The sequence below is a fragment of the Carassius gibelio genome, chromosome B22 (genome assembly GCF_023724105.1).
Source record: "Carassius gibelio isolate Cgi1373 ecotype wild population from Czech Republic chromosome B22, carGib1.2-hapl.c, whole genome shotgun sequence".
Classification (NCBI taxonomy): Eukaryota; Metazoa; Chordata; class Actinopteri; order Cypriniformes; family Cyprinidae; genus Carassius; species Carassius gibelio.
In genome coordinates, this window is record NC_068417.1 from 20,191,388 (window position 1) to 20,211,414 (window position 20,027).

The following is a 20,027-nucleotide window of genomic DNA, read 5'->3' on the forward strand; positions in this document are numbered from 1 at the left end:
AATCTACAAGAACTCACGTGGAAAGATTTGACTTCCTAGAGAGCTTTGTATTAAAACACAAAACTGTTTTCTGAGAAAAAAAAAAAAAAACTCTGAAATCAAAAGAAGAGTATACATATTATAATCTAAAATATCAGTGTGGCAGAAACATCACCTGATGATAAATTCACTCAACATCTGCATGTGTTTGTATTTGTAGAAGAGAAAATTCTGTCAAAATACACAACCTAGGCTCAAACCCACAACCCTAGGGTTAGGAGTGAAACTCTCTAACCATTAGGCCACAACTTCCCAAAGTGGATGTCAATCCCCTTCTGTCGGCTTCCCAGAAAAAGGAGCTGCAACAACTGGTCGGTCAATTCTCTGATATGTTCTCCCCCCTCCCTGGGAGGACCCATGTGCTCCAACATGACATCCGCACACCACTCGGAATGATCATCAGGCAGTGGCCCTACCGAGTTCCAGAGACTCTGTGACACGCCATTATAGAGGAGATAGAGGAGAAGTTGGGGTTGATAGATCATCACGCACGCAGTGGATGAGTTACTCGATCGCTTAGGGAGAGCCCGGTTCATCTCCACCCTAGACCTCACCAAGGGGTACTGGCAGGTACCATTGACAGAAGAGGCCAAGCCAAAAACGGCATTCTCAACCCCCAGTGGCCACTGGTAGTACCGGGTTCTCCCCTTTGGCCTCCACTGGGCCCCAGCCACTTTCAAACGAATGATGGATATCCTGTTGAGGCCCCACCAATCCTACATGGCCGCCTACTTGGATGACATCATCTTGCACTTGGACAGCTGGGAGGACCACTTGGAGCGACTGCGGAGGGTTCTGGTGGACCTACGCCAGGCTGGACTGACTCCCAATCCCCGTAAATGTCATCTGGCCCTCTTTGAAGCTAAGTATTTGGGCTGCCAGCTGGGCCGTGGCCTTATCAAACCTCAGGAAAAGAAAGTGGCAGCGATCCTCTCGGCGCCACAGCCCACCTCCAAAACCCAGGTACGAGCCTTTTTGGGTTTGACGGGGTCCTATCCAGGGTTCTAAATGAACTTTTTTGATCACCAGCCAATGTGACTGGTAACTTTCTAAAGTTACCAGCCAATCAGAATTTCCACTAGCCATTTTTTTTTTCGGTAAAAATAACAAATTATGAGTGCCACTGAATGCATTTGATCATTTTATTAACATTGTTGGCATGTAAAACTTCCGTTTATAAACCGTACTCACGAATTCATAAACTGTTACCTTGGTTTAAAAAATCGTGCCGACGAATTTCCAATCCGTGCGCTCAGTTTTTGTAAACCGTACCCTCAGTTTTTGAATCCGTACACACAAATTCATAATCCATGCGCACACTTTCGCAATCCGTTCCCATGGATCTGTAAACCGTACTCACGGATTTATGCAGCTAGCTCCTGTTAACATACAGTTTTATTGACTATTATTATGTGGAATAGGTCTAATAATAATAAAGGAATAATCTTATAATAGCAACTGATTATTATTGTACAATAAATCTGGCATTGTGACTAACACTGGAGTAATTTTTTCCTCTGTTGTAAATTGTTTTGGATAAAAGATTCTTATGCATAACCTGTATAATAATATATAATAATATATAAGTTATTTTTATCATTTTAATTTGTAGGCTAAATAAATGAGTACAAGAAAATAATTCATGAATTGCTTTATTTTTAAATAAACTTTGACAGTTTTGTAAATGCTTATACAATTCTTTCTTAACATGCATGAAGACTTATTTTTCTGATTTTATTATACTAAGCTCCATCCACCCCACCTGCCGGAGTTAGATGCATGTTTCACTGTTAATTTTATTAATAAATAATGAGGCCGAAAATAACATTGCATTCAGTTAGAGAGAAAAGGAATGAAAACATAACCGGCATATTATTTGTTTTGTATTGCTTTTTACCCTTATTTTCGTTTTCTTTTTAGCGTTTTTTTTTTTTTTTTTCATAAAATACAGGCGGCTGTGTCTTATCCTATTGGTGATTAATGTAATAATCACTATTAAAATAAACGCTAAAAAGAAGACTATTTGTGAATGCTGATCGTGGACTCATTGGATACTATGAAAAATAATGTTTAATAAACAGAAATGAATCTGCCGGTGGGGGCGGAGCTACAAATGCGTGTCAGTTTACAAATACAAATCCGAGGGAACGGATTGTGAAAGTGTGCGCACGGATTATGAATTCGTGGGCACAGATTCAAAAACCGAGGGTACGGTTTACAAAATCTGAGCGCACGGATTGGGAATTCGTGGGCACGGTTTGTTAATCCGTGGGTACAATTTGTTAAACCGAGGGAACAGTTTATGAATTTGTGAGTACGGTTTATAAACTGAGGGGACGGATTGCAAAACCGTCGTCACGGATTGATTTTTTTTTCTCCTACAGGTGACGTGCGGGGCTCTCCGTAATATCCTCATCCCCTGCCTCGTTCCTCTTTTTGCCCCCAGAAATCTGTCCCAACCACCGCCACATTTAGTTTAATCTTAATTTTTTTCTTTAATAGCTAACTCCCTCCTCTTTCAGTCTATGCTCCCTGCTCTGGCTCCATTCGTTCTTTTTCCTTGTGTTTTCTGATGGACGCTATTCGTTTCCATGTTTTTTCGCGCTGGTTTCACTGCAAACTGCGTGCAGACAATGAGCATATGAAACGATAAATGACCGAGAACAGAGCCTCATGTCATGCATCACCAGCCGAACTGGCTAGTAAGTTTTAATTAACACCCGCCAAAATGAATTTTAACCCGCATTTGGCGGGTTGGCGGGTGTTAATTTAGAACCCTGGTCCTATCGCTGCTTCATCCCTAACTTCTCCTCCTTAGCAGCTCCCCTGACAGACCTGACCAGGAAGGGTCAAAAGGAGAAGACTCCCTGGGGACCCGCCAAGGACAAAGCATTCCAGCGGGTAAATGTGACACTCACCTCGGAGTCGGTTTTCCGAGCCCCACCATTTCCTGCTGCAGACGGACGCCTCCATCACCGGGTTGGGAGCCATCCTCTCCCAGATACAGGACGGTGAGGAACACCCGATGATTTACATCAGCCGAAAGCTGTCCCCAGCGGAGCAACGATACGCCGTTGTCGAGAGGGAAGTTTTGGCCGTCAAGTGGGCATTCCTAGAACTCAGGATATTATCTCCTTGGCCAAAAGTTCACTCTTGTCACTGACCATGCTCCCTTACAGTTGATGGTCCTGGCCAAGGACACAAAGCAAGAGTGACCCGTTGGTTCCCCCCCATCTTCCCATTGTCCAACAGGGTCAGGACGATGCTTGGGGGGGGGGGGGGGGGGGGGGGAATGTGGTTTAAAGTGCTGCAATGATCTTCAGCGTTGCTCTGGAAACCAAGGAGAAACAACTGCACCCACTCAGCACGGGCTGGCCGGCCACAGCTGAGCCTCATCAAGGGACAGCTAGAAAAGCTGCCATGTCACACACACTGGTGAGACATGTCTCCAAAAGACTCTGCTATAACCGTTACTCTTCCTTTCTCCCAGAGAGCAGTGTGTGACTGGCCAGCCCCAGCATGTGAGCAGAGCACAGACACCCAACATTCGAAAGCACAGAGGACAGACTGTGGAGCACAGAGCACCAACACACCTCACCTGGACACATTGACATGAGTAGTGCCTTCAATAAATTCACCCTCTAGGGCCTTTATTGAATTCCCCTTGTCATGTGATTCTTCACCCCATTACAATATCTGAAATGAGAGTTTCCAGAACCAGCATGATGTTCTCTCATCTGCGCCCTCTCCTCCTGTTTATCCCATGCTGTAAGTAACTTTTCAGCACATTTTTTAAATTACTAAATACTCTGAATTTTGTATTGACATTTTTTTTTCTGTCTGTCAAGCTTAAGGAAATTATATATAAAAAAACAATAAACAGAATAAAGATTTAGAGCAGTGTTTATATATGTCAAATAATTAATTGATAGATCTGTTAATGATATTATGTCTCAGTTTGATAATAATATCGTGTTTTATGTATTTCAGGTTTGTTTGGCGATGAAATGAAGTCAGTATTGGTGACTGAGAGAGATTCCATCATTCTAAATACTGATATAAAAGTACAGACCAAAGAAATGTTATTGTGGTTGTTTGGAGCACAGGAGAGCATTGCTGAAATATATTACCAGAACATGTTCATGTATGACAGTAATAAGAGATTTGGAGACAGACTCCAGGTGGACAATCAAACTGGATCTCTGACTATCAGAAACATCTGAACTGAACACTCTGGACTTTATAAGCTACTGATCCTCAGCAACAGAGAAAACTCATACAAGCGATTCAGTGTCAATGTCTACAGTGAGTAAAGTATTACTAATTTTAATATTACACTGTTTGTGAATGTGAGAAACCTTTATTTGTGCTATTGTTTCATCTTCCTACTAGTCAGGACCATTCATTTCCCCATTTTTATATGCACACATCTTTAGAAGTTGTCTTATTTTGTTAAATATATTTTGGAGATTCTGGATAATGTTTTTCCTTCATTATTTTCTAGCTCATCTGTCTGTTCCTGTCATCACTGCAAACTCTTCACAATGAAGAACACTGAACAGTGCTGAGGCTCCCCCGACTACAGTGTACAACAAAACATCTGAATATTCGAAAAATTTGGTGAAACTGATTACAGGGATATAACTAAAAACAGGACAAACTAACAAAAACAACTGCGGATGACGCTATGGAGGAGTGGGTGTGTTTTCACCAAATACAACATGTTTCTGGATCAACATCCCTATTGATCCTGGAGCAACATTCCAATCAACCAATCAGAATTGAGATATAACTTTTCAAGAAATATCTGTTTTAGGGTTAAAATCAGGGTTAGGTGCTTTCTCACCCTTGTTAATCAGCTATCATTTCCCACTGATTTTAGGAATAAATAATGGGTAGGGTTAGGTTTAGGAGTAGGGATTGGGTTAAGTCTATATTTTTGGACAATAATGTTGATCCAGGAACATGTCTTACTTGGCAAAATCATGGCGACTGCCACGAGCGGAGCCATCTTGGATCAACCCAAGATCATTTATTGTTCTCTCACACACTGAAGGGATAGTAATGAATCACCAAAAGCATAGAATAAAAACAATAACACAGCTAAATTAACAGTATGCATATAAAATTGGAACTATATTTAATACAATAAAATATACATTTCTACTAAAACAATGTCACAATGGTTTTTCATGTGGGTTTGTTATAATATTTTAATTTGTTATGATTCTCTAAGGTAGAAGTTTAGTCACACTATGTATTGTGTAAAATATTTTATATCAAAAGTCATTCATTGTTATAATGTGAGTGTGAAGCAGCACATGTTGGCGTTTCCGAGTCAGATCTTGTGTTATTGCGGTCAGTAAATGTGTGTGAGCTGAATGCATGTGGCCTGAAATGCTGAGAAGATGTTCAGATAATGCACACAGTTTTAGACGGTGTGTGTTCTTGAGAATGTGAGGGGCCAGTTTCATCTCACAACTACAAATAAATCTTCTGAAAACCTGTTAGACTCAAACCTGTGATATATATATCTGAAGTGAGAGTTTCCAGAACCAGCATGATGTTCTCTCATCTGTGCGCTCTCCTCCTGTTTATCTCGTGCTCTCAGTAACTTTTCAGCACATAAAGAGTGTATCAAGTATCAATCTCATTGTATTATACATGCCTAAGTACATTAAATATATTAAATTCATAAAAAATAGTCTACATAATAAAACTGACCGGAGATCAGTTGCTTGTTCATGGTACTAAACATACGTACTAAAACTTGATGTTGTGCTAAAACAGAGTCATTGATTCATTGATCAGTGTTTGATTCATATGTGGATATTTTACAATTTAAATACAGTAATTTCTCATTTAGAACATTATTTCATTTAAATAATTGATTGTGTCAAAACATGTGAAAGAGATTTGTGATTGCACGTTCATGAGATGTTTTGGAGTCAGATCTTGTGTTATTGAGGTCAGTTAATTTGTGTCTGAGCTGTGAGGATGTGGTTTAAAGTGCTGCAGTGATCTTCAGCTGAAGCACACAGTGTTAGATGATGTTTCTGTGTGTTCATGTTCATGAAAGTGTGAGATCTTCTGCAGTGTTTTCTTAAACCACGAAGTAACTTTCTGAAAACCTGTTAGACTGAAAAATACCTTTGATAAATATCTGAAATGAGAGTTTTCAGATCCAGAATGATGTTTTCTTTCCTCTGCGCTCTGATCCTGATTGTCCTGTGTGGTGAGTTACTCTTTTAATCAGGAAATGGGGTTAATAATTGTTTTTTATTTAATTTAAACGTAGTTGTCTAATAATTACAGTATGTTGCATTTATATGATTTTCAGGTGTGTTTGGTGATACAGATGAAGTGAAGTCAGTGTCAGTGACTGAAGGAGATTCTGTCTCTCTAAACACTGATGTTAAAATACAGAGTAATGATATGATTCTGTGGATGTTTGGACCTAAAGAGACGAGAATAGCTGAAATCATTAAAAGAGACCAAATAAACTTTGTTTTTGTCAGTAATGATGGGAGATTCAGAGACAAACTCCAGATGGACAATCAAACTGGATCTCTGACCATCAGAAACATCAGATCTGAACACTCTGGACTTTATAAACTACAGATCATCAGAAGCAAAGAAAGAGGAACTTCATACAAGAGATTCAATGTTTCTGTCTATGGTGAGAAAATGTATTAAGATATTTTATATATTTACTAAAGATCTTATATGTTACAAAATATGCATTAAAAGATGTGTTCTTTTAAATATTATAAGTATGCTTATGTATATTTAGTATGCTGATCATTTTTATGATCACCATCTTCATTCACATCGTTTAATGCTTATTGATTATTGCATTATGTTTCTACTGTAGATGGATGTTTAATATCAGATGTTTATTTCCTGTAGTTTAATTATTTAATTATGAACATGATAAACCTCAAATGTTGTTAGACTTACTTCACTCCTCTCCTGACTCTAATGTATGAGATCTCATCTGTTTTCTCTTTCTAATCGCGTCAACAATTCATATTTCAATGAACACAGAAGAAGATATTTTGAATAATGTTGATGACCAAACAGTTGCTGGTCCTCACTGACTTATATAGTATGAAAAAAAAAAATACAATGAAAGTCAATAAGAACCAGCAACTGTTTGCTTACCAACATTATAAAAAATATCTTCTTTGTGTTCAACAGAAGAAAGAAACTCATACTGGTTTGAAACAACTAGAAAGTGATGACAGTATTTTCATTTTTGGGTGAACTATCCCTTGTAGGGAATTACAGCTTTTGTGCTTTGTATATGTATAATATTATTTTCAACATTAACTAAGAGTTTCACATTTAATGCTTAATATAAGATAGATATTGTAATAGAATAAGGTCGTGCAGAATAAGACATTAATATGTGCTTTATAAGTCATAAACAGCCAATATCTACAAAGAAGATTAATAATATCTAGACCTTTTCATGATCAATAATTTGTTGTCCTGAAATTATATTTGTTTCCCGCATGTTCTCCAGCTCTTCTTCCTGTTCCTGTCATCACCAGAGACTGTCCTCATTATTCATCATCTTCATCATCATCATCATCATCAGTGTCTAATTGTTCACTGCTGTGTTCAGTGGTGAATGTGAGTGCTGTGACTCTCTCCTGGTACAAAGGAAACAGTTTATTGTCCAGCATCAGTGTGTCTGATCTCAGCATCAGTCTCTCTCTACCTCTGGAGGTGGAATATCAGGAGAACAACATCTACAGCTGTGTGATCAACAATCCCATCACAAACCAGACTCAACACAACATCAACATCACTCAACTCTGTCACATGTGTCCAGGTACGTCAGTGGTAAAGTTAGTGCTCTTTACAGACCTGAAAGGGTTTAAATGAACACTAATGTCTCCGTGTTCTTCTGTTTCTTTCCTCAGACTCTGTACAGTGTTGTGGTTCCACTGAAGCTGTGATCCGATTGGTCGTCTCTGCTCTGGTGGGCGTGGCTGCAATTGCTGCTGTAGTTTATGACTTCAGATCTGGAAGAGCTCAGTAACAGAACAGAAAGAGACAACAGGGAGCGACGTTTTCTAATCTAACAACATATATATTAAAAACTGTACACAACATGTGTTACATTTGATGCCCAATTGCACAAAACCTTTTAGAATCAGCTGTTTTTGGATAATTTTGGGTTGTGTTTGGTTTTGAATCTCTGTTGTGATCAGCAACCTTGTAGGATACAACAATGTTTATTTTTCTTCATTTGCAATATTTAACAAATACAATCTTAATAATTTTGTGTTTATACATAGACATAAGAGATATATAATAACTGATCGCTGAGAGCCTCAGTAAGTTCCTTCTCCTGTATATAACAGCAGCTGAGCAGTGAGGGGAGAAATAAAGCTTTTAGGATCTCTGAATTAACTGAACCAATTGTTCTGAAGCAGTCAAACATGAATAATGACAGCTTTTACAAAACTATAACAAATGTTTTCAAGAAAGTGTAATCTTTTAAATGTGATCTACTATCATAATTCAATACAATTAAATATGAAGATTCTGTAAAATTGTGTTTTATTTGTAGTGTTTGTTATGTGTGTTATTAAGCATGGCCTTATACACGCCTAAGTATTCAAATACATTAATGGATAAAACATCAACATTAATAATGGATAAAAAAATTGTCTATATTATAAAACTGACTGGAGATCCATTAGACGCTTGTTCAAATAATCATAAAACATATAATACTCACAACAATGAAACAAGAAAAAAAAAAAGAGAAGAAAACAACGTTTAAAACAAACTTTTTTTTTATTTTTTATTAATTAAAACAGCTAAGAAAAGAAAAAGATTATACATAAAATACAATGCAGTAAGTTGGACGTACAGTAACATAGTGCTCATTCAATACATGCATAGCTAAACAGATGAGTTTTGGGTCTAGATTTAAAATTGGCTAATGTTTTAGTAGATCTGCTCTCTTCTGGATGCTGATTCCCCTTGTTTTGTGCGAACCCTTGGTATTTCTAACTGACTCGATCCCAATAATCTGAGCTGTCTGTTAGGTTTATATTCAGTTAACATATCTGCAGTGTATTTATGTCCCAGTCCATTGAGTGAAAGTACTTTCAAATCAGTCCTAAATGTAACTGGATGTAACTGTAATGTAACTTATTTCTGTTGTCATGCACAGATGTTTATGTATCTGCTGGCAAAAAAATAAATAAAAAATAAAATAAAAAAGCACTTATAGTGAAACATTCTTTCTGTACTTATTGCTATTATGTTTGTCTCCAGTTTATACTATTCTAACTCTCAACTACATACAGTTAACTACAGTATCTATTCTGTTCACCCTGTCCATCTCCAATGCATTTTAAGAGGATGATTATGAAAGTATTAAATATAATCTAGAGAACACAGACGAAAGAAGAAACATGGAGAGAAACAGGGAACAAAGAATCTTAAAATCAGTTCGCTTTTTTCATCTATCAGTCTAGATTTAGGAAATAGATGCAGCTTTTGTTCATGAAGTTCTGTGTCTAAAGTGACTCTCAGCTAGACTTCTGTTACAGAAGTCTTCTGTATTCTGTATGTCCTCTCGTCTGTGTGCTCTGACCTGTTTGCTCTGTGCGGTGAGAAACTCTTAAAGGTCCCATGACATGGATTATTTCCTTTTCTTTAAATGCTTTTTAATGTTTCCTTAGGTGTACTTATATTGTTAGTATGATTTTTACATTTAAAATTTAGAAATGAAAAGCATTTTTATATCCTGACATTAGCCCTCTGGCTTGAATGCTCTGTTTGAAGGGGCGTGTCTGCTGTGAGACTCCGAGTAAACCAAAACTGTTTTGATTGGCTGACATCTTTGCATTCAAAATGCGTTCATGTGGAACCCCTCTCATATATATTTTTTCGATCTTTTCCCATCACATGAAAGGCTGCAGTGATGAGCATTGAGTAGACCGAGTCTGTTTATCGCGTGGATGCAGTGATCTCGTCATTATTGCAACACGTTTTCTCACAAAATGCTTTCACCACAGCTAACAGCAAACACATGAATACAGTAAGAGCTCCGTTGTGCAGCATAACAGCGTCATTCATTGTAACGGCAGTTTGGGCAAGTGTGCAGATATATTCGCGATGTGTAACAGCTCCGGAAAAAAGTGAGCTTTCTTTGACCGCTCTCTGTAGTTAAATCACAATTTAAATAACAGATTTGTTTCATGCTACTAAGAGAAACAACGTGAAGTTGATCGTTTAGTCACTGGCTTGATTCACTGATGCATAAACAGTATTAAACGATTTAGAAAGAAAGTCTGTGTGAATTTGAATGATTTAGCTACCCATCAGAAATCACTGATCACAGATCAGGCATTAATGAACACTGTTACTCACTGTCTGAGGCGGTGCTGTCGAATCCATATCATAAAAGTCTGTTTGTAACGCCTGTGCTGACATTGCGACTGAATTATATGTAAATATCTGGGCGGGCAAAGCAGAGAAAGGGGAGGTAACAATTCTCGTTACAACGTCACAACAAGGAGATTCAAGATCAGCCCGTTTGAGTTTCCATTTTCTCAAAGGCAGAGAAAGATCTCAATTTACACCGATTGACATTTATAGAAACTTGGGGACCATATACAGGCTAGGGGAACTCATATTAAACTTAAAAAACCTCAGAAAGTGAAATTTTCATGTCATAGGACCTTTAATATTACATATTACTGTATATACAAATATGGTTTACCCTTTTAATTGTGTTTCATTAAACTCCAGAAAACTTTTTTTATATTAAGTCTGTCTGATAATGTTTTTTTTATTATTGTCTTTTTTTTTTCTTTTTTTTTTTCAGCAGAACAGACACTGGACATTCCATGTTACTGTCTACGGTAAGACAAATATATTTTAAAAACCTCTTATAATAGACACAATGCTGCTTATTGGTCTGGCAGCAGTGAATCAGAAACAAAGGTCAGTAAATGCTGTGTTTGAGCTGAATGCATGTGGTTTAATGTACTTGGAGGATCTTCCAATGGCTGATTCACACAATGTTAGACGATGTCTGTTTGTGTTCATGTTCAGGAGAATGTGAGACATTCAGGTCTTTCTTAAAACCACAACTGAACCCTCTGAAAACCTGTAAGACTTTTCAGATAAAGAGCAATCCAAAATGATGTTGCAATGGAAAATTGTTTATGCAGTATGTTTGAGATTGACAGGGAGTTTCTAGAACATCCAGATGAGGGTAACTGAACTTAGAGCAAACTCTGAACTTGAACAAACACCAGTTCTCTTTATTTAGCTGTCTATGTTTAGCTGTTCAGGAAGTCGCTCTTCTGTGTCTGACGTGACTCTCGGCTGGACTGTATCTGGATCATGATGTAATCTCATCTGTGTGCACTGAAGTTTGACTAAAAGAATTTACCATTTTCTCTTTATAAATTGCAGAAGTGTCAGGAAGCAGGAAATGTGAGCAAGAACAACCAGAGGGCAAGTATTACGGCAACTGACATGACAATTTTTTTTTTTTTTTGGTTTTATGAAATATGCTTCATGTAATAAATAAAAAATTGCCGAAACATCACCTGATGATAAATAGACTCAACATCTGCATGTGTTTGTGTTTGTAGATGAGAAAAGTCTGTCAGAATACACACAGATCATTTACCATGTGCAGAACACTGATCATCATCCAGAATACACCACAACTCTTTTTTAATTTGTATTAATAAATACAATGATTAATTTGATTATTTCATTTAATTTCACAATCATGATGAATTTTGACTTCATGTACATCTGCTTTAAGCTCAACTGAATTATGTTGTGACCTTCAGTGTAATTTAAAAAGAAGATAAAGAATGAATTAAACTGTCTAGAGAGCACAGAGAGAGATGAAAATGAACAAAGACCACTAAAACCAGTTCTGTTTTGATTTAAAAGTCTAGATTTAGGAAGCAGCTGCTGCTTTTGTTCAGGAAGTCATATTCTGTGTGTGAAGTGTCTCTCGGCTGGACGTTTCTATCACGATGTCCTCTCATCTGTGTGCTCTAACCCTGTTTGTTCTTTGTGGTAAGTAAAACACTTTTATAATACTTTTAATCAGTAAATGTAGCATTTAAACACAAGTGCATTTTCACAAGAGAATAAACATACATATTTTACCTTTTAGAAGTGCATGATTAGCTCCAGTTAAATTAAATTATTTAGTATCTGTCTAATAATAATGTTTTTTTTTTTTTCTTTTTTTTTTGCAGGTGTGTTTGCTGGTGATGCAGATGAAATGAAATCGGTATCAGTGACTGAGGGAAATTCTATCACTATAAACCCTAATATTACTGAAATACAGAGAGAGGATCAGATTCTGTGGATGTTTGGACCTAAAGACATGAGAATAGCTGAACTCTATATGCAGAGCATTGATATGTTTAACAATAATGAGATATTTAGGAGACAGACTCCAGATGGACAGTCAGACTGGATCTCTGATCATCAGAAACATCAGAAGAACAGACTCTGGACTTTATAAAGTACAGATCCGCAGCGACAGAGGAAACTCAGACAAGACATTAAGTATTACTGTCTACGGTAAGACAAATATGGCTTCAACTTTTTTGTATAAATGGATGTAAAGCTCATTATTAATTTGGTAGTAGTGAATCAGAAATGACAACACTAAAAAATAGGGTTTGTTAAAAATAAAATACATTTCTAATCTACTTTTATTTTCCACCAGGAATCTATAATCCAATATCCTTTCTTAAAACAGTATTTCTCATGTGTATTCTCATGTTACTATTTTAATCATGTATTCATTGTAATAATAATATTGTAATAATAATATTATTGATGGACCTTTATGTGTAATACAATATCTGTATAGTGTCTGTAAAGATGAAAAATGTAAATGTACTAGTAAACATAGCTGTTAAGTCCAGTTTTTAAAGTAAGTACACTTAATGTTTTACCATAAAAAAATCTATGATTGAAACACAGCATATCGTTTACCTGTCTTCTTGGTTAATTTACCTTCACTGCCCCTTACGAAAAAGAAGTTTATTCAAGTGTGCTATTAGTATACTTATTTTATACTTAAAATAGTAAAGTATGCTTTTAGTACACTTTTTATGTCTTTATCTTTAATCAACTTTATGTACTCTTCATAAATATACTTAAAATTACATTTAAGCATACTTGACTTATACTTACAAAAATTCTAAATATATTTGAGCTATACTCTGAATCTGTGTTTTCATTATTATATGGTAGAGGGTGCTAATACATATCTTCTGTACAGAATAATAATAATAAAAAAAACACAAGTGAAGAAGAAAAAAGAAACGACAGATGCTAACACGGTTTCACCAGCGTTAAGTGTTAGCTATCTGTTCATCAAAACATAAAACATTATTTACCCTGTGTCACATCCACACAAGGAGAGGAGAAGACGGGTAAGTATTTTCGTGAAGCTTTATTAACATAGGACTTTAACAGAGCAGGTAAGTGTGGTCACAGACGGTGAATCTTCAAGCACTGATCAATAGGTGAGTTCAAGCACAAAGCTAGGCCAGACAACAAAGAGTCACTTCCCTTAATCGCTGTGTCTGAATCTCCACAGAGTCACAATACGGTCCACAAGGAGCAGGCAGAAGATCCACTAAGAGTGTCCATGCAATCTTGATTCCAGCCGGTGAGTGAGTGAGTGAGGTGAGTATTTAAAGGTGTGGTGATTGCTGGTGCAGGTGCAGGTAATTAGTATTCAGGTGACGGTTCACGTGAGCGGTGCATGGGAGATTGAGTGGATGGTGACTGGCAATGGTGACTGGGGCTGAGGGAACGAGCTGAGGGTGTGACACTACCCCCCCCTCCACGGGTGACTCCAGGCATCCTAGAGCGGTGACGGGGACGACCACGACCTCTGGGAGCCGGGCGGTCCGGGTGTTGTCGGTGGAAATCTTCGAGGAGAGCCGGATCCAGGATGTCATTGCGTGGTACCCACGACCTCTCTTCGGGACCGAACCCCTCCCAATCTATGAGGTATTCCAGGTGGCCGTTCCGCCGCCGGGAGTCGAGGATCTCTTGGACCTGGTAGATGTTGTCTCCGAGGATCTCGGGTTGGTTTGGAGGGGGAGGCGGTTCTGGTTCTGTGGAGGAAGGAGAAACTGGATCAGTGTGACGTTTTAGCAGTGAGACGTGAAACGTGGGTGAAATCCGGTAGCGTGGTGGTAGGTCCAGGCGGTAGGTGACGGGATTTATCTGAGAATGGATGGTGAACGGCCCTATGTAGCGGGGACTCAGCTTTTTGCAGGGCAGTCGGAGGCGGATATCCCGAGTGGAGAGCCAAACCTTGTCTCCAGGCAGATAGACGGGATTAGGCGATCTGCGTTGGTTAGCGGTCTCTGTATGCCTCCGAACTGCCCGTTGGAGATGGATGTGAGCTGAGTCCCACACCCTCTCGCTCTCCTGGAACCAGTGATCTACCGCGGGCACCTCAGAGACTTCTCCTGACCAGGGAAACAGCGGTGGTTGATAGCCTAAAACACATTGAAAAGGGGTTAAGCCTGTAGTGGTTTGGCGAAGGGAGTTTTGGGCATACTCAGCCCACGGCAGATACTGGCTCCAGGTATCCTGGTGTTGGGAGCAGTAAGTACGGAGGTACCGTGAGATTTCTTGAATCTTCCGCTCGGTCTGGCCGTTGGTCTGAGGATGATATCCAGAAGATAGACTGACGGATGTTCCGAGGAGTTGGAAGAACGCTCGCCAGACCCTGGAGATAAACTGAGGACCTCTGTCCGATACAATGTCCTCTGGAGTGCCATAATTCCGGAACACGTTGGTGAAGAGGGCTTCGGCGGTCTCGAACGCTGTGGGAAGACCTTTTAAAGGGATTAGTTTGCAGAATTTAGAAAAACGATCTACAACAACTAGAATGGTAGTGTACCCCCGTGAGGGGGGAAGGTCAGTGGCGAAATCCACCCCTAGATGGGTCCAGGGTCGGCGAGGAATGGGCAGTGGTTGTAATTTACCCACGGGAAGTTGACGAGGTGTGGTGGTAACGGCGCAGACCGAGCATCCAAGGATGTACCGGGTAACGTCACGAACCATGTTTGGCCACCAGTACTTCTGCTGGATGAGCGAGAGGGTTCGCCTGCTGCCAGGGTGTCCTGAGCCAGGTGACGTGTGCGCACTTTCCAGTAGAGGGAGTCGCTGGTTTGTGGGCACGTACATAAGACCCGTGGGAACCTCCGGAGGTGCAGGCTCCTCGAGGGTGGCGGCTCGAATTTCCTCGTCGATCTGCCAGAGGATGGGCGCGAGGAAAACGGAGGGTGGTAGAATTGAATCAGGCTTGTTGGTGTCTGGTTCTGGTGAGTACATACGGGACAGGGCATCTGCTTTAGTGTTCTTGTGACCGGGCTGATACGTGATCTGAAAATTAAAGCGAGCAAAGAAGAGTGACCAACGAGCCTGACGAGCATTGAGTCTTTTGGCGTTCTGCAGATATTGGAGATTTTTGTGGTCGGTGACAACAGTGAATGGAAACTGAGCTCCCTCTAGCCAGTGCCGCCACTCCTCAAGGGCGAGTTTAATGGCCAACAACTCACGGTCTCCGATTCCATAATTGCATTCGGCAGGAGAGAGTTTCTTAGAGAAGTACGCACACGGATGGAGTGAGCAAGGTTCACCAGACCTTTGGGATAACACGGCTCCAATGCCGTGATTGGCCGCATCAACCTCTACGACGAAAGGCTTGGATGGGTCAGGATGTCGAAGAATGGGTGCTGAGGTGAAGAGGTGTTTAAGATGACTGAAGGCCTCTCGAGCTTGGGGTGTCCAGCGCAGCTGGCGCTGACCTCCTTTTAGGAGGGATGTTAGAGGAGCCGAGTGCAGGCTGTAGTTCTTGATAAAGCGCCGATAGAAATTGGCAAAGCCAAGGAAACGCTGGAGTTCTTTCACCGTTGTGGGCTCCGCCCAGTTGGCCACAGCATCTACCTTGGCTGACTCCATCTGAACTCCCTCCGCAGAGATCACGTATCCGAGGAAAGAGACGGTAGTGCAGTGAAACTCACACTTCTCAGCTTTTAGGTAGAGGTGGTGGTCTCGGAGTCGTTGTAAGACGTGGCGGACATGGGTTTGGTGTTCTTCTATGTTCCGGGAGTAGATCAGGATATCGTCTATGTAGACAATGACGAATTGGTGGAGATAATCACGGAATATTTCGTTCATGAAACTCTGGAAGATGGATGGACTGTTAGCAAGCCCATAGGGCATAACCTGATATTCGTAGTGCCCGGCAGGGGTGATGAAGGCAGTCTTCCACTCGTCTCCCTCTCGGATACGGATCAGATTGTAGGCACTGCGGAGGTCGAGTTTGGTGAACACCTTGGCTTCGCGCAGTTCCTCCAGAGCCGCCGGAACGAGTGGTAACGGGTAGGCGAACTTGACGGTGGCGTCATTTAGCACCCGATAGTCGATGCATGGTCGAAGTCCGCCATCCTTTTTGGGGACGAAGAAGAAACTGGATGCAGCTGGAGATGTGGATGGTCTGATGAACCCCTGATCGAGAGCCTCCTGGATGTATTCCTCCATCGCCACCTGCTCAGGACGGGAGAGTGGATATATTTTCCCATGTGGTAGCTTGGCACCTGGCAGCAGGTCGATACAACAGTCCCAGGGCCGATGTGGCGGTAATCGGGTGGCTTGTTCCTTGCTGAACACATCGGAGTAGGAGGAGTAAAGGGCAGGCCTTCCTATGGAGGTGGAGTGCAATTGAAGGTGCGGTGGCGCAGACTGTGAACTCTGGACTGGTGAACGGTGAATGTGACTCTGGCATCCCGGGTCCCATGCCTGGATCTCCCCTGTGCTCCAGTTGATTTGTGGGTTATGTTGGGCCAGCCACGGCCTACCCAGGACGACGTCAACGGTAGCGCGAGGAAGTACGAGGAGGGCCAGTTGTTCCCGGTGTCCGTGGGGCAGAACGAGTTGTAGCTCGTGTGTCCTTCTAGTTATTTTGCCACCGCCTAATGGTGATCCTTGGATGGTAGTGATACGGTAAGTGGTCTCATTCTGGATGATGGGTATACGGTGCTTGGTTACGAAGTGGGATGAGATGAAGTTGCTTGCGGCTCCGGAATCCACCAGAACATGGATGGAAAGATTACGTGAGTTAATTGTTATCTGGGCTTTGATATGAGGTATGTGAGATACAGATGGGGTAATTGAAACTGTACTCACCATTGGGCGAGGCGGACGGACCGGGCAGGCGTGGATCAGGTGAGTGGCCTCGCCACAGTATAAACACAGCCGCTCCTGGATGCGGCGTCTCCGTTCGGAGGCATCTAGGCGGTAGGAGTCGGTGATCATGGGTTCCTCCTGGTCTCGTTGGGGCGAGGGCGTTCTGGCCGATGGAGAGATGGTATATGAAGCCGGGTAGGCACAAGCCGAGAGGTGCTGAGCAACATTTATAGTTTTTCTAATGAATGTCTCTAGACTGACATTATCGTCGTAAATGACCATTTGCTTTCTGATCTGGGGTTTTAAACCTTTACGGTATGCAGCTAGTAGGGCAGTTTGGTTCCAACCACTGGTGGCGGCTAATGTCCGGAAACGGAGAGTGTAGTCGTGTATTTCAGCGGCTCCCTGGCGGAGATTTAAGAGTTCATCATGGGTTGAAAGAGGAGTTAGAGCCATCCCGAACACTTCCTGGAGGTGGGTGACGAAGGCGTCGAATGAGGATAGAACTGGACTCTGGGAGCTCCAAAGAGCCTCTGCCCATTGTAGCGCTCGTCCGGTGAGGAGAGAGATCACAAAGGCGACTTTGGTGGCCTCATTGGGGAATTTACTGGTATTTGCATTGACGAACAGTGAGCACTGCAGAATAAACCCACTGCAGCCACTCGGTTCACCCGTATAGCACGTGGGACGTGCAAGGGGCGTGCTGTTGGTGGCGGAAGCACCAGTTTCGGTGGGTGGTGACACTGACTGTAGTACTTGGCGGAGGGCAGTCACCATTTCGGTGAACGGGTCCGGAGCCGCTCCCTGAGCTGCAGCGTTAACATCCATGGGAGTTCTGTTTTTAGGGGCTGGAATCCTGTCCCATCCACACAAGGAGAGGAGAAGACGGGTAAGTATTTTCGTGAAGCTTTATTAACATAGGACTTTAACAGAGCAGGTAAGTGTGGTCACAGACGGTGAATCTTCAAGCACTGATCAATAGGTGAGTTCAAGCACAAAGCTAGGCCAGACAACAAAGAGTCACTTCCCTTAATCGCTGTGTCTGAATCTCCACAGAGTCACAATACGGTCCACAAGGAGCAGGCAGAAGATCCACTAAGAGTGTCCATGCAATCTTGATTCCAGCCGGTGAGTGAGTGAGTGAGGTGAGTATTTAAAGGTGTGGTGATTGCTGGTGCAGGTGCAGGTAATTAGTATTCAGGTGACGGTTCACGTGAGCGGTGCATGGGAGATTGAGTGGATGGTGACTGGCAATGGTGACTGGGGCTGAGGGAACGAGCTGAGGGTGTGACACCCTGTTTGTATCTGCGAGGTGTTCATTACACATTTTCCCTGTGTGTTACGTCAGTAATTATGGCTGTCGAATGTCTGACTTGACTCAATGTATTTTGACCCGCACCCCAAACATATGATTCAACTATCAGTCGAATATCAGCAAGATTCGAAAATTCAGTTTCTACTATGAAAATCCTTAGTCGGGGACACCCCTAGTGATCTCCTAAAGTCAACAACCATCTCTTTAGTTTTGTCCACATTCAGTCTTACCTGACGATTGTAATCATCGATAAGAGAGTGATCCAGAATGTCTCTAGCAGGAACCCAACTTCTCTCCTCCGGACCGTAACCCTCCCCAGTCCACCAGGTACTGAAATCTGCGTCCCCTCCTTCTCGAGTCCAGAATGCGGTTAACTAAATAAGTGGGTTCCCCATCTACGAGACGCGGCGGGGGAGGAACCGGGACAGGTGGATTAATGGGTGCCCAAAACACGGGTTTGATTTTAGATACATGGAAGGCGGGGTGAACTCTCCTGTACGTGGGAGGAAGTTTGAGGTGGACTGCCACCGGACTAATGATCTTGGTGACAGGATACGGGCCAATAAATTTGGGAGCAAGCTTATTAGAGACGGAGCGGAATGTTCTTAGTTGAAAGCCACACTTTTTGACCAACGACGTATATGGGAGGCTTTGACCGGTGGCGATCGGCCTTGGCCTTGGCGCGCGCCCCCACTTGGAGAAGAGTCTCACGGGTTCTCGTCCAAGTGTGGTGACACCTCTGGACGAAGGCGTGAGCGGAGGGGACCGCGACTTCGGATTCTGTACTGGCAAAAACTGGTGGCTGGTAACCTAAGCTACACTCAAACGGAGGCCCGTAGCTGACACTGGTAACGAGTTGTGTGCGTACTCCACCATAGAAAGTTGTTGGCTCCAAGAGGAAGGATTCTTGGAAACCAAACATCACAATACTCTCTCCAGATCTTGGTTGGCCCTCTCTGATTGACCATTGCTTTGGGGATGAAACCCCGAAGAGAGACTAACCGTCGTCCCTAATAATCTACAAAACTCTTGCTAAAATTTGGACACAAATTGGGGACCCCTGTCAGAGACCACGTCCATCGGGAGGCCATGTAAACGAAAGACGTGATCTATGACAGCAACCGCTGTCTCCTTGGCTGAGGGTAATTTGGGCAAGGGGATAAAATGAGCCGCCTTCGAGAACCGGTCCACGACCGTCAAAACGACAGTCTTGCCCTGGGAGGGCGGTAACAAAATCTAGAGCGATGTGGGACCAGGGTCTCGAAGGGACTGACAGCGGTTGTAGTAACCCATCAGGGGGTCGGTTGGACGTCTTACCAGTGGCACAAACAGAGCAATCCAAAACAAAACTATGGATATCACGAGCCATTAACGGCCACCAGAATCGTTGCTTAACCAAAAAACTGGTACGATTAACTCCTGGATGACAAGCTAT

The 20,027-nt window shown here is 41.8% G+C and overlaps 1 protein-coding gene and 1 long non-coding RNA gene across 2 annotated transcripts in view; both read left to right on the plus strand.

Moving 5' to 3' along the window:
- LOC127986959 (CD48 antigen-like) overlaps positions 1-20,027 on the plus strand; it is a 176,953-nt gene that overhangs the window by 33,847 nt on the left and 123,079 nt on the right. The window lies entirely within an intron of this gene.
- Positions 3,315-5,907, plus strand: LOC127986994 (uncharacterized). The gene is made up of 3 exons (XR_008161021.1): positions 3,315-3,807; positions 4,030-4,344; positions 4,544-5,907. It is a non-coding gene; the product is annotated as an uncharacterized LOC127986994 (long non-coding RNA).